Source organism: Chrysochloris asiatica, unplaced genomic scaffold (assembly GCF_000296735.1).
Source record: "Chrysochloris asiatica unplaced genomic scaffold, ChrAsi1.0 scaffold00047, whole genome shotgun sequence".
Classification (NCBI taxonomy): domain Eukaryota; kingdom Metazoa; phylum Chordata; class Mammalia; order Afrosoricida; family Chrysochloridae; genus Chrysochloris; species Chrysochloris asiatica.
In genome coordinates this window covers 3,719,772-3,729,629 of record NW_006408565.1, presented here as the reverse complement: position 1 = coordinate 3,729,629, position 9,858 = coordinate 3,719,772, and positions in this window count along the sequence as shown.

The following is a 9,858-nucleotide window of genomic DNA, read 5'->3' as shown; positions in this document are numbered from 1 at the left end:
CTCATCTTTCTCCTGTGGAACAGCTGGTAGGTTTGAACTGCTGATCTTATGGTTAGTAGTTCAATGCTGGCTTAACCCAATGAACTACCAGGTCTCCTTACACAGAGACTAGAGACTCCCTCATATGTGCAAGTGCATACAGAGCCCATACAGACAATGCTTAGCCTGTTTGGACTGATTTAATTAGGTTCTAGTCAAGGTTGGATTCCTAGTGTGGTGCTGTAAGATAACCACAAGGTTGGCAGTTCAAACCCACCAGTTGCTCCTCAGAAACCCTATACCGATCACTATGAATCAGAATCTACTCAACAACACTTAACAACAACAACATATCAGTTTGAATGTACTTAGTTCTAACCCACCAACTACTCCTTGAAAACTGTCTTAGGCTGAGTTTTCTAGAGAAACAAAACAAGTGAGACATACATATATATTGAGACACTTCCCCATCCTGGGCCAACCCCACTACTGTTGCCACGCTTGAGTCCATCAATGCTGCCACTTGGCAAATTCATCTTGTTGGGGGTCTTCCTCTTTTCCTCTGACCCTCCACCTTACCAAACATGATACCCTTCTCTGGGACTGGTCCCTTCTGACAATATGTCCTAAGTATGAGAGACGAAGTTTGGCCATCTTGGCCTCCAAGGAGCACTCTGGCTGCACTTCTTCCAATACAGATCTATTGGTTCTTTTGGCAGCCCATGGCACTTTCAATATTCTCCTCCAACACCATAACTCAAATGCATCAATTCTTCTATGGTCTTCCTTATTCACTGTCCAACTTTTCCATGCATATGAGGTTATTGAAAATACCATGGCTTGGGTCAGGCGCACCTTAGTCGTCAAGCTGACATCTATCTATCTATCTATCTATCTATCTATCTATCTATCTATCTATCTAAAGAGGAGTCCTGGCATGACACTGTAGCATATATGCATGTACTGGACCTCAAGGTCAGTTTGAACCGTATGATCAACAGTTCAAACTCACCAGCCACTACTTGAAACCCTATACAGGGTCACTTTGAGACAGAACTAACTTGATGCCATTTAACAGCAACAACAACAAAGAGACACTTATTATAAAGGAAATGACTTACAATTGTAGAGTTCCAGGTCTCCAGTGGAAGAGAGAGAGAGAGAGCCTTTCCCATGTGTCCATTATATGGGGAGCAGGCCACATCCCCAAGGAAACATCCTTTCAATTGATTGGCTGTTCACAGCCAAACATCATAGAATTAACCTATAAGTATGAGGGTTAACCTGTATGAGGTTCCATAACCATGCGAATAAGCACATCTTAACTGGCTGGTGTGATGCTGTGGGCTAATGTGCTGGACTGAAAAGTTGGTTTGAATTGCAAGGTTGGTGGTTCAAATTCACTAGTCACTCCTAGGAAACCCTATACAGGGTAGCTATGGGTTGGAACCGACTCAATGGCACTTAAAGAAACAACAACTGTGAAACCATGGGACTCCTAGTCCAATCAAGTTGACATAGAACCCTAAGTATTACAGAAACCCTACATAGGGTCGACATGAGTTGAAATCGGTTCAACAGCACTTAATAACAACAAGTTCAAATAGAAGGAATCAGACTTCAGCATACTTTTTGGGGGACACAGTTCAATCCATGACAGATTGTACTACTTTCTGCTCAGGAGTCAAAAGGTAATTGTGTAAAATGCGCTTGCAACCATAGAAGAGATTCTTGTACTTTTCAAGACCCGTTTGCTAATATCCTGACTGGGAATCAGGATTTCCTGGAAAAAGTCAAGTGAGGTGGGGAAATGTTTCTGCTAGCTGCTCCTCAGAAACATAAGGGAGATAAGCATTTCTAAAAAATAGGATTCTAAGATGTTTGTTGATGGTAACACTGGGCTTACTTTCCCTGGGGGGAGCCTTTTTTTTTTTTTTTTAGTGAAAGTGAGGGGACACCTTCAACCCTATATATCCCAGTACTCCTGGCCCAGGGTTTGAAAGAACATAGCAGGTTAGATGGAGATGACAAAATGATGTCATTATCTAGCGAATCATTTTCCCAAGAAAAGAGCACTGAAGCATCCTTTTACTTAACTGGCCCCAAACACCAGTGAAATAGAAATACTAAAGAAAAGGGAAAATTGTGTTTCTCTTCTGCATTTCCCAATTTCACTAACAACTACAAACACTATCAAGTGTGAGAACCAATTTCTTTGACAATCATGGCATGGCCTGTGTGAGGAAGAAGGGGAGTTGATACTCAGCACTTGGGTTCCAGGTCTTGCTCTACCCTTAATAGCTATGTGACCTTTTGGGCAAGCCAGAAAGTCTTTCTGCACCTTGACTTTCTCATCTGTAAAGTGAAGATAGTAGGGTTAACTGCGGTAAGTCACACAATGCATTCCCTACCTTGCTTGTGAAGATCAGCAGGTTATCATCTAGACCTATGGGTCAGGGTCATAACACATTCATGGTCATCACCCTCAAATGGTCACTCCACCTGACTCAGAAATCCTATTCTGTGTCTCTAGTGGACTTGCTGACCACTATTTCATGCCTCACTCTCCATCCTTCATTCCTCTTCTTTTCCTGCCCCTCTTTGGCTGGATCTTACTCACGCTCCACTGACAAAATAGAAACCAACAGAGAGTTCTTTCATCTTTGCTTAATGGATGTTATAAATCCATCTCCTCTCTCTGTCTCTTAGATCACTGTCCCTGCTCCTATCTACAGCCACCTCCCTCTTCCTGGGCTCTGAATTCCTGCCTCTCTTAACCTTATCAAGGACTTTGCTCTTTGGTAATCCCCTCACTTGAAATCATCAATTGCTCTTCTTATATGCATCATTCCCATCAGCATTTCAATGATTTTGAGGATGGTGGAGAATAGGGCCATGTTTCATTCTGTTGTGCACAAGGTCACTATAAGTCGGAACCGACTTTACAGCACCTAACAACAACATCATTATCATATTTTCCATATTTGGACAATACTTCCTTGACCCCATATTCCCTTCCAGCCAATGTCCCATTTCTCTGCTCACCTTTCCACTAACACACTCCATTAAGTTACCTAAATTTTCTCTCCAATCCACTGTTTCCTCTTGGCTTTATAGTCAATCTATTCCAGTGCAGCTTCTATCCCCTCTCTTCCAGAGACTGTGCTCACCAAAGTTCCTCCAACATCCTGGTTGCCAAATCTAGTGGCTTCTTCTCTGTCTTCAGCTTACTCAATCTTTGGACAGCATTCTACCTTGGTGATCTCTTCTTTCTACTGACTGCTTCTTCTTATTTTATTGTGACGAAAATATGCACAAACAAAACATATGCTAATTCAACAATCTCTCCATGTACAATTCAGTGACATTGATTTCATTCTTCATGCTGTACAACCACTATCACCATCCTTTTCCAAATCATTCCACCAAATGGATCATACAGGAAGCAGAATTGTGAAAACATCTTAGACATAAATAAGCAACTTGAATGAGTTGCTGAGCCTGGAAGCTCAGAACCATAGTCTTAGGGGAAACCAAGGTGAATTGGCATAATATAGTCCACAAAGGCAGAGTTTTACATCCTACTTTGGTGAGCATCGGCTGGGATCTTAAAAGCTCATGAATAGTCATCTAAGGTGCAACTATTAATCTCTCCTTGTCCAGAAGAAAGAAGAGTGAAGAAAATTGAAGACATGTGGAAACAGCCTAATGAACTGATAAATTCCAGGATCATCAAGCCTTGAAACCGGAACTAGATGGTCCCCAACTACCACTACCAACTACTCTGAAAGTGATCACATTGGAAGGTCCTGGATAGAGTAGGAGAAAAATGTGGAACAAAACTCAAAATCATAAAAAAAAGACCAGGGTACAGGTTGGTGGAAACCCTGAGACTATGACCCCTAGTCACTCTTCAAATCTGGAAATGAACTCATCCCCTTGGCTCAAGTTTTCAGCCAATCCATACGTGACCCCTGGTGTGGCACTGTAGGATCAGCACTGGACTGCCAACCACAAGGTCAGCTGCTCCTCGGAAGCTCTACACAGGGGTCGCTATGAATTGGAACTGATTCAATGGCACTCAACAACAACAACATAAGGGCAATAGTAACACTGAGGTGGTACCCACACCTTAGCATAAGCAACCATTTGAAATCAAAGGGGCAGTCTTTGCTCGAGGACAAAGCTCAGAAGAGTTAGGAAAGGAGGAATAGAAACAAGGAACACAGGGAGAGAGTGGGGTAAACGAAGTTACATTGTAGGGACTGCAATCAATGACATGAAACAAAATGTGTATAAATTGCTGAATAGAATATTGATTTGCTCTGTAAGCTCTGTAAGCTCAATTCACATTAAAAACAAGTTTTTAAATTATATTATTGTTGTTATTAAGTGCTGTCGAGTCAATTCTGATCCATAGCGACCCTGTATAGGGTTTCAGAGGAGCAGCTGGTGAGCTTGAACCGCCAACCTTGCAGTTCAAATGGCTTTGCAGTCTGGCGCATTAATTCACAGCGCCACACTAGGACAATATTAAGCATCTTTAAATACCATTTATGGTGAAAGAAGTCATTACTTTCTACTTCTGCAGGGGGAAAAGAAATTATTCCATCGTCAGTAATATAAATTCAATTATCCCAAAGCAAAAACTCTCCCTTTCTGTTTCTTCCTATTAGTAATCTTTCTCCCCTGGTAACCACCGATAATCTTTGGTTTCTATATATTTGTTTCTTTCCTATGAATGAGATCATACAGTGTTTGTCCTCTCGCGACTGACTTACTTTACTCAGCAGGAGGTTTTCAAGGTTTATCCGTATTGTGACACACATCTGTACGTCATTTCTCTTTACGGCTGAGCAAAATTCCATCAAGGCGCCCTGGTGGTGCAATGATTAAACGCTTAGCTATGAACCTAAGGTTAGCAGTTTGGATCCACCCAGCTGCTCTGCAGGAATAAGTTCTGGTCATGTACTTCCATGAAGATTACATCCAAGAAAACACTATAGACCAGTTCTTCTCTGTCATAAGGATTTCTGGTGTGGTGCTGTGGGATCATCACTGGACTGTGAACCACAAGGTCGGTGGTTCAGACCCACCAGCTATTCCTTGGAAATCCTATACAGGTTGGTATGAGTCGAAACCAACGTGATGGCACTGAACAACAAGAGTATCTCTGTCATAGAGAGGGTAGTTGTGAGTTGGAATAGACTCAATGGCACACCAACCAGTCAAGATTCCATTGTGTGTGTGTATGGCCCACATTTCGTTTAGTCGTTCATCTGTTGAGGGACATTTCAGTTGTTTCCACCTTTTGGCTATTAGGGAAAGTGTTACAATAAACATTGGTGTACAGGTTTCAGTTTGTATTCTGCTTCTATTGGCTTCTTAACAGTACTCTATTGGGCTTCTCTTCTACCACCCTGCCCACTTCTGGTTAGTCTTCTTTGGATTACAAGCTGGGCTGGTCAGCAGTTTGAATCTACCAGTCACTCCACAGGAAGAAGATGAGGCTTTCTGCTCCCATAAAGATTTACAGCCTCATATACAGGATCGCTATGAGTCAGAACTGATTCAGCGACACACAAATACCACCACCACTTCTGCACCAAACTTCTAATATGGGAACACCCAAGGCTCAGTGTTCAGCCGTCTTCTTGGGTCTGAGTGAAAAACTTATCAAAGCAGTCCCAGAGCCTGTCCTGGTTCAAGGACCAGGGGACAGAATCCACCCTTCAATGGGAGTAGAAGCAAAAAAAAAATTGTGACCATCTTGAATTCACCAAGATGACGGAAAATGTGTGGCCGTCTTGAACCCTGAAGTCTTCCTTGATGCCTCTCTCTCATCTCCCATCTAATCCTTCAGCAAGTCCCATCTATTCCACCTCCAGAATATGTCTCCAGTTGGGTCATTTCCCTTGCTCTCTGTTGCCTCAAGCCTCAGCATCTCTAGCCTGGAGTAGACCACCTCGTCTCTGCATCCAGCTGGTCTCTCTGCATCCACTTTTATCCTGTATTAATCCGATTTCCACAGAGCAGCCAGAGGGGGCTTTTGAACATGGAAATCAGATTACGTCAGTGCCAATGTTTAAATCTCTCAGAGGCTTAGAAGACAACTCAACCTCCTGACATAATGTGCCCCCAGTCCCTCTCAAGCCCTTCTCCGTCCTCTGCCTCCTTGATCACAATGGTTTGTCACTCTGGGCTCCCTTTCATTCCTGAAACGAATGGAGTTAGACCTGGCCTCATGTTGGTCCAGCTTCCTGGAGCAAACACCCTTTCCCAAACTCTTAGAATGGTTGCTGCCGCCTCATTCTTCAGGTCTCCGCTCAAAAGTCAATTTTTCTGAGACCTCCTTGGCCACCCCATTAATCCAGACTCCTGTGCCATGTGCTTATCTTCTTAACACTTCACATTTTGTAATGACTTATTGATAGGTTTGTTTGCTTATTTATTTGTATCTCTTCTCATTAGACTGCAAACTTTAGAACAGCAGGGCCTGTGTCTGTTTGTACAATTCTGAACATGCAGCCCCTAGCACAAAGCCTGGCACACAGTATATGCTCAGGAAACATTTCTTGAGTGAATGAAAAAAAAAACCCCACAACAGTTCAGCAGGCCCCGGCCAGGTGCAACACACTACCATACGGCTCCAAATAATATCAACCCCAGGCTCCAATATGTCATGGCCATGGATATTCTATTACACAGTCCTTCATACAATCTGACAGCCCCCAGGAAAGCCCAATATAACAGAACAGGCTTCAACATTCTACAGCATTAGACCTGGCCCGGATTCCAGTCTCATTGCTAGATGTCATTGCCCCAAGCTCTAGATGTGTCCAGCTGACCACAGGGGCCCCCAAGAGACTTCCAGCCTTAGCTGGAATGCTTTTGAGAGCCAAACATCTGAACCCTTGAGCTCCAAGTATGGGTCCTCGGCCAGGAATCTGGGTTGAACAGAGTCCATGTGCCCATGTCTCAGCCCTGGGGAGGCACAATACACCTTTGTCTTTCCAGAAGGCTGTGCTTAGCCTCCGAGGAGAATAGCCCATTCTGAGAGCAGTTGTAAGGGATGGGGAAGCTCTGGACTCCTGGGGAGTTGGGGGTGGGGGAGCCTGGGTCATTGCTCTGCTGTGTGACCTTACACATGTCACTGTCCCTCTCTGATTTGCCTCTCTTGCAGAAAGAATAGAGCATAAGAAAGTCTCTAGATAGCATCTGGTACAACTCAGCTGCTCAGAGTCACAAGGGAGGGACAGTGACCAGGCTACCTGCCTTCCAGGAAGGCTGAGGAATTCAGCTGGGTGTTTTCCTCACCTGTTTTCTGCCCCAGGCCCTTGGACAAAGCCCGACTCTGGACAAGAAAATGACAGATAGTGAGTCACCAGGAAGGAGGGGGTCATGGAAAAGGAAAGTGGGATGTCAACCCCCTTCCCTCAGCCCTGCCCTTTTCCTTTTCTCCTTAGTCAAGGAACCCAGTGAATCACGAGATTCTACCACGGCCAAGCTTGGCGCCAAGCTCAGTGACGATGGAGGGACTCCTGAACCATGCTCTTGGCTCTGCTCTCTTTCCCTGTTCTGTACTCCTGCCTCCTATGCATAGACAGGAGTCCTAGTGTGGCACTCTCGGATAAATGCCAGACCACAAAGTTGTTTTAAACCACAAGGTCGGTGGTTTAAACTCACCAGCCGCTCCTCAGAAACCCTATACAGGATCGCCACGAGTTAGAAACAACTCGATGGCACTTAACAACAATGCATTGACAGGCAGACAGCCAAATTACCTAAAAGACATATATCCACTCATGTATGTAGACATCTACTGAGACAGATGGGCAGACAGACATGCAGTAGACAGGCACACGCAAACACACAAAGATAGTTACACAGATGTACGCAGACATACATGGCAACAGACACACAAATACAGGCAAAACAATACACTGGCAGACAGACACGGAGACTACGTCCAGACAGATACACAAACTCACAAACACACAGGCATACAACAGACAAAAAGATAAACAGACAAACATACACACACATACACACAAGTAGAATCAATCCACAAACACGAGGACTCAAATATGCACACATGCACACAGAAACACACATATACAACACACACTCCCACTGGTAGACTACAGGGGGTAGTTTGAGGCAAAGGACAGGGCAGATGCTGCCAAGCCAGGTCCCAGCCCCCAGGTCTCAGGACCAGAAGCACATTGAAACTGGTCCATAAAGGTGGGCACCGTGAGCACAAGCTCTAAAGGCAACTTCCATCTCCCACACTGAGGATATGACAGTTATCAGTACTGAGGGATCCATCTTGCAGCAAGATGAATGGCAGTTAGATGTGAAAAGGGACTTCCCAGCCAGGAGTGTGTTGAGACCTGCAGTGGGTGACTAAGGGTAGAGTGGTGGTGGGAAGGGAGCCTGGGCGCTGGCTGTGTTCTTCTTCTGAGCCTCAGTTTCCCTTTCTAGCTTCGTTCCTCCCAGGTTCCTGTATAGAACAAACAGATGGGCCTGGTGTTGTTAGTGTCAATGCTGTGGCCCCAGGACATTAACTGTCCCCCCTCTTCCCAAGGAAGGACCCCCTTGGTGACTCACACCCAGTGCCTCTCAGCAGGGGGTAACTCAGCCACAGATGCCCATTGTCCTGGTTCTCCCTCCTAACACCCCTCTGGACTAGCTGGCTAAGGAGGTCCCTTAGGCTAGGCTGGGAGAGTGAAAGCAAAGGGACTCCCCTCTGTCTTGCCTCCAGGAACAGCATGTGAGGCCCAGGCTTGGGGGCTGGGGGAGTGTCTGTCCAGGTGTAGTCTATCTCTAGTCCTCCCAGTTATTAGAATCCTCCAACCCAGACCCAACCTGCTGGCGGAGAGGGGGTTGGGCAATGAGGAGGTAAAAGGTGAGGGCAGGCCTGGCAGGACAGAAGCTCCATTGTTTAGGGGCCCAGGCTGGCCTGGGCAAAGGAAGGATTTATGCCCTGCCCCGGGCAGAGGGGGGGCACTCTGCAGAGGGTACCAGCTGGCAGGGTTCTTGATGTTGGGCCCTCGGAGGAAGGCAAGTGCTAAGCAGGATGCCCTCAGGGTTGGGGGAGGAATGCTGGGCATGCTGCCCATGTGGACTGGGGAGGCAGGCCCAGAGAGGGGTCACAGAGCCCACAGACACTGGACCAAGCCAGGAAGCGCCCCCACACCACACCCACCCAGCACCCTTCAGGGGATGAACTGTCTGGTGTCTGTCTACTGGGTCCTAAACTATCCTCTCCAGATTCCAAGCATTCCTGGGAACTGAGGTGGCTTGGGGCAGCCCCAAGCCCAGGGGGCACTGCGAAAAGGGGTGTGTGCCTTTTATTTTTGAGGGATCAGAGGGGAACTGAAAGATTTTTGTCACCTGCACCTTCCTCATAATTTTCCAGCCTGGACTTTGGTCCCAAACTCAGAGCTTCATCGGAGTCCCTATCTCCCCTTCTCTGTACAATACCCTCAGTCCCACAGTGAAGGCCATTGGGAAGTCCCTCCTGGTGTCTAACCACAGTCTTTTCTGCTTTAGTTGGAATTATTTCCACTTAGGGAAAGGCTCCCAATGGAAATCCAACGAGGACAATCACATGTCCCCTTTTTATCCGCTCTCATCCCCTCCCCTTCTCCCATCCCACCCCCACCACACACACACAAATCCCAGCTTTTTCAGGTAGGTGGAAGAATACCAAAGTGAGAAAGATGAAGCGGTCTGCTTCTGTAAAGATTCAGTTTTAGAAACTCTATGGTGCAGTTCTATTCTGCCCTACAGGGTCGTTTTGAATTGGAAACCTTAAGAGTTGGAATTGCTAATGGGTTTGGTTTTGAATTTTCCAGGTGCGAAGGAGCCGGGCCC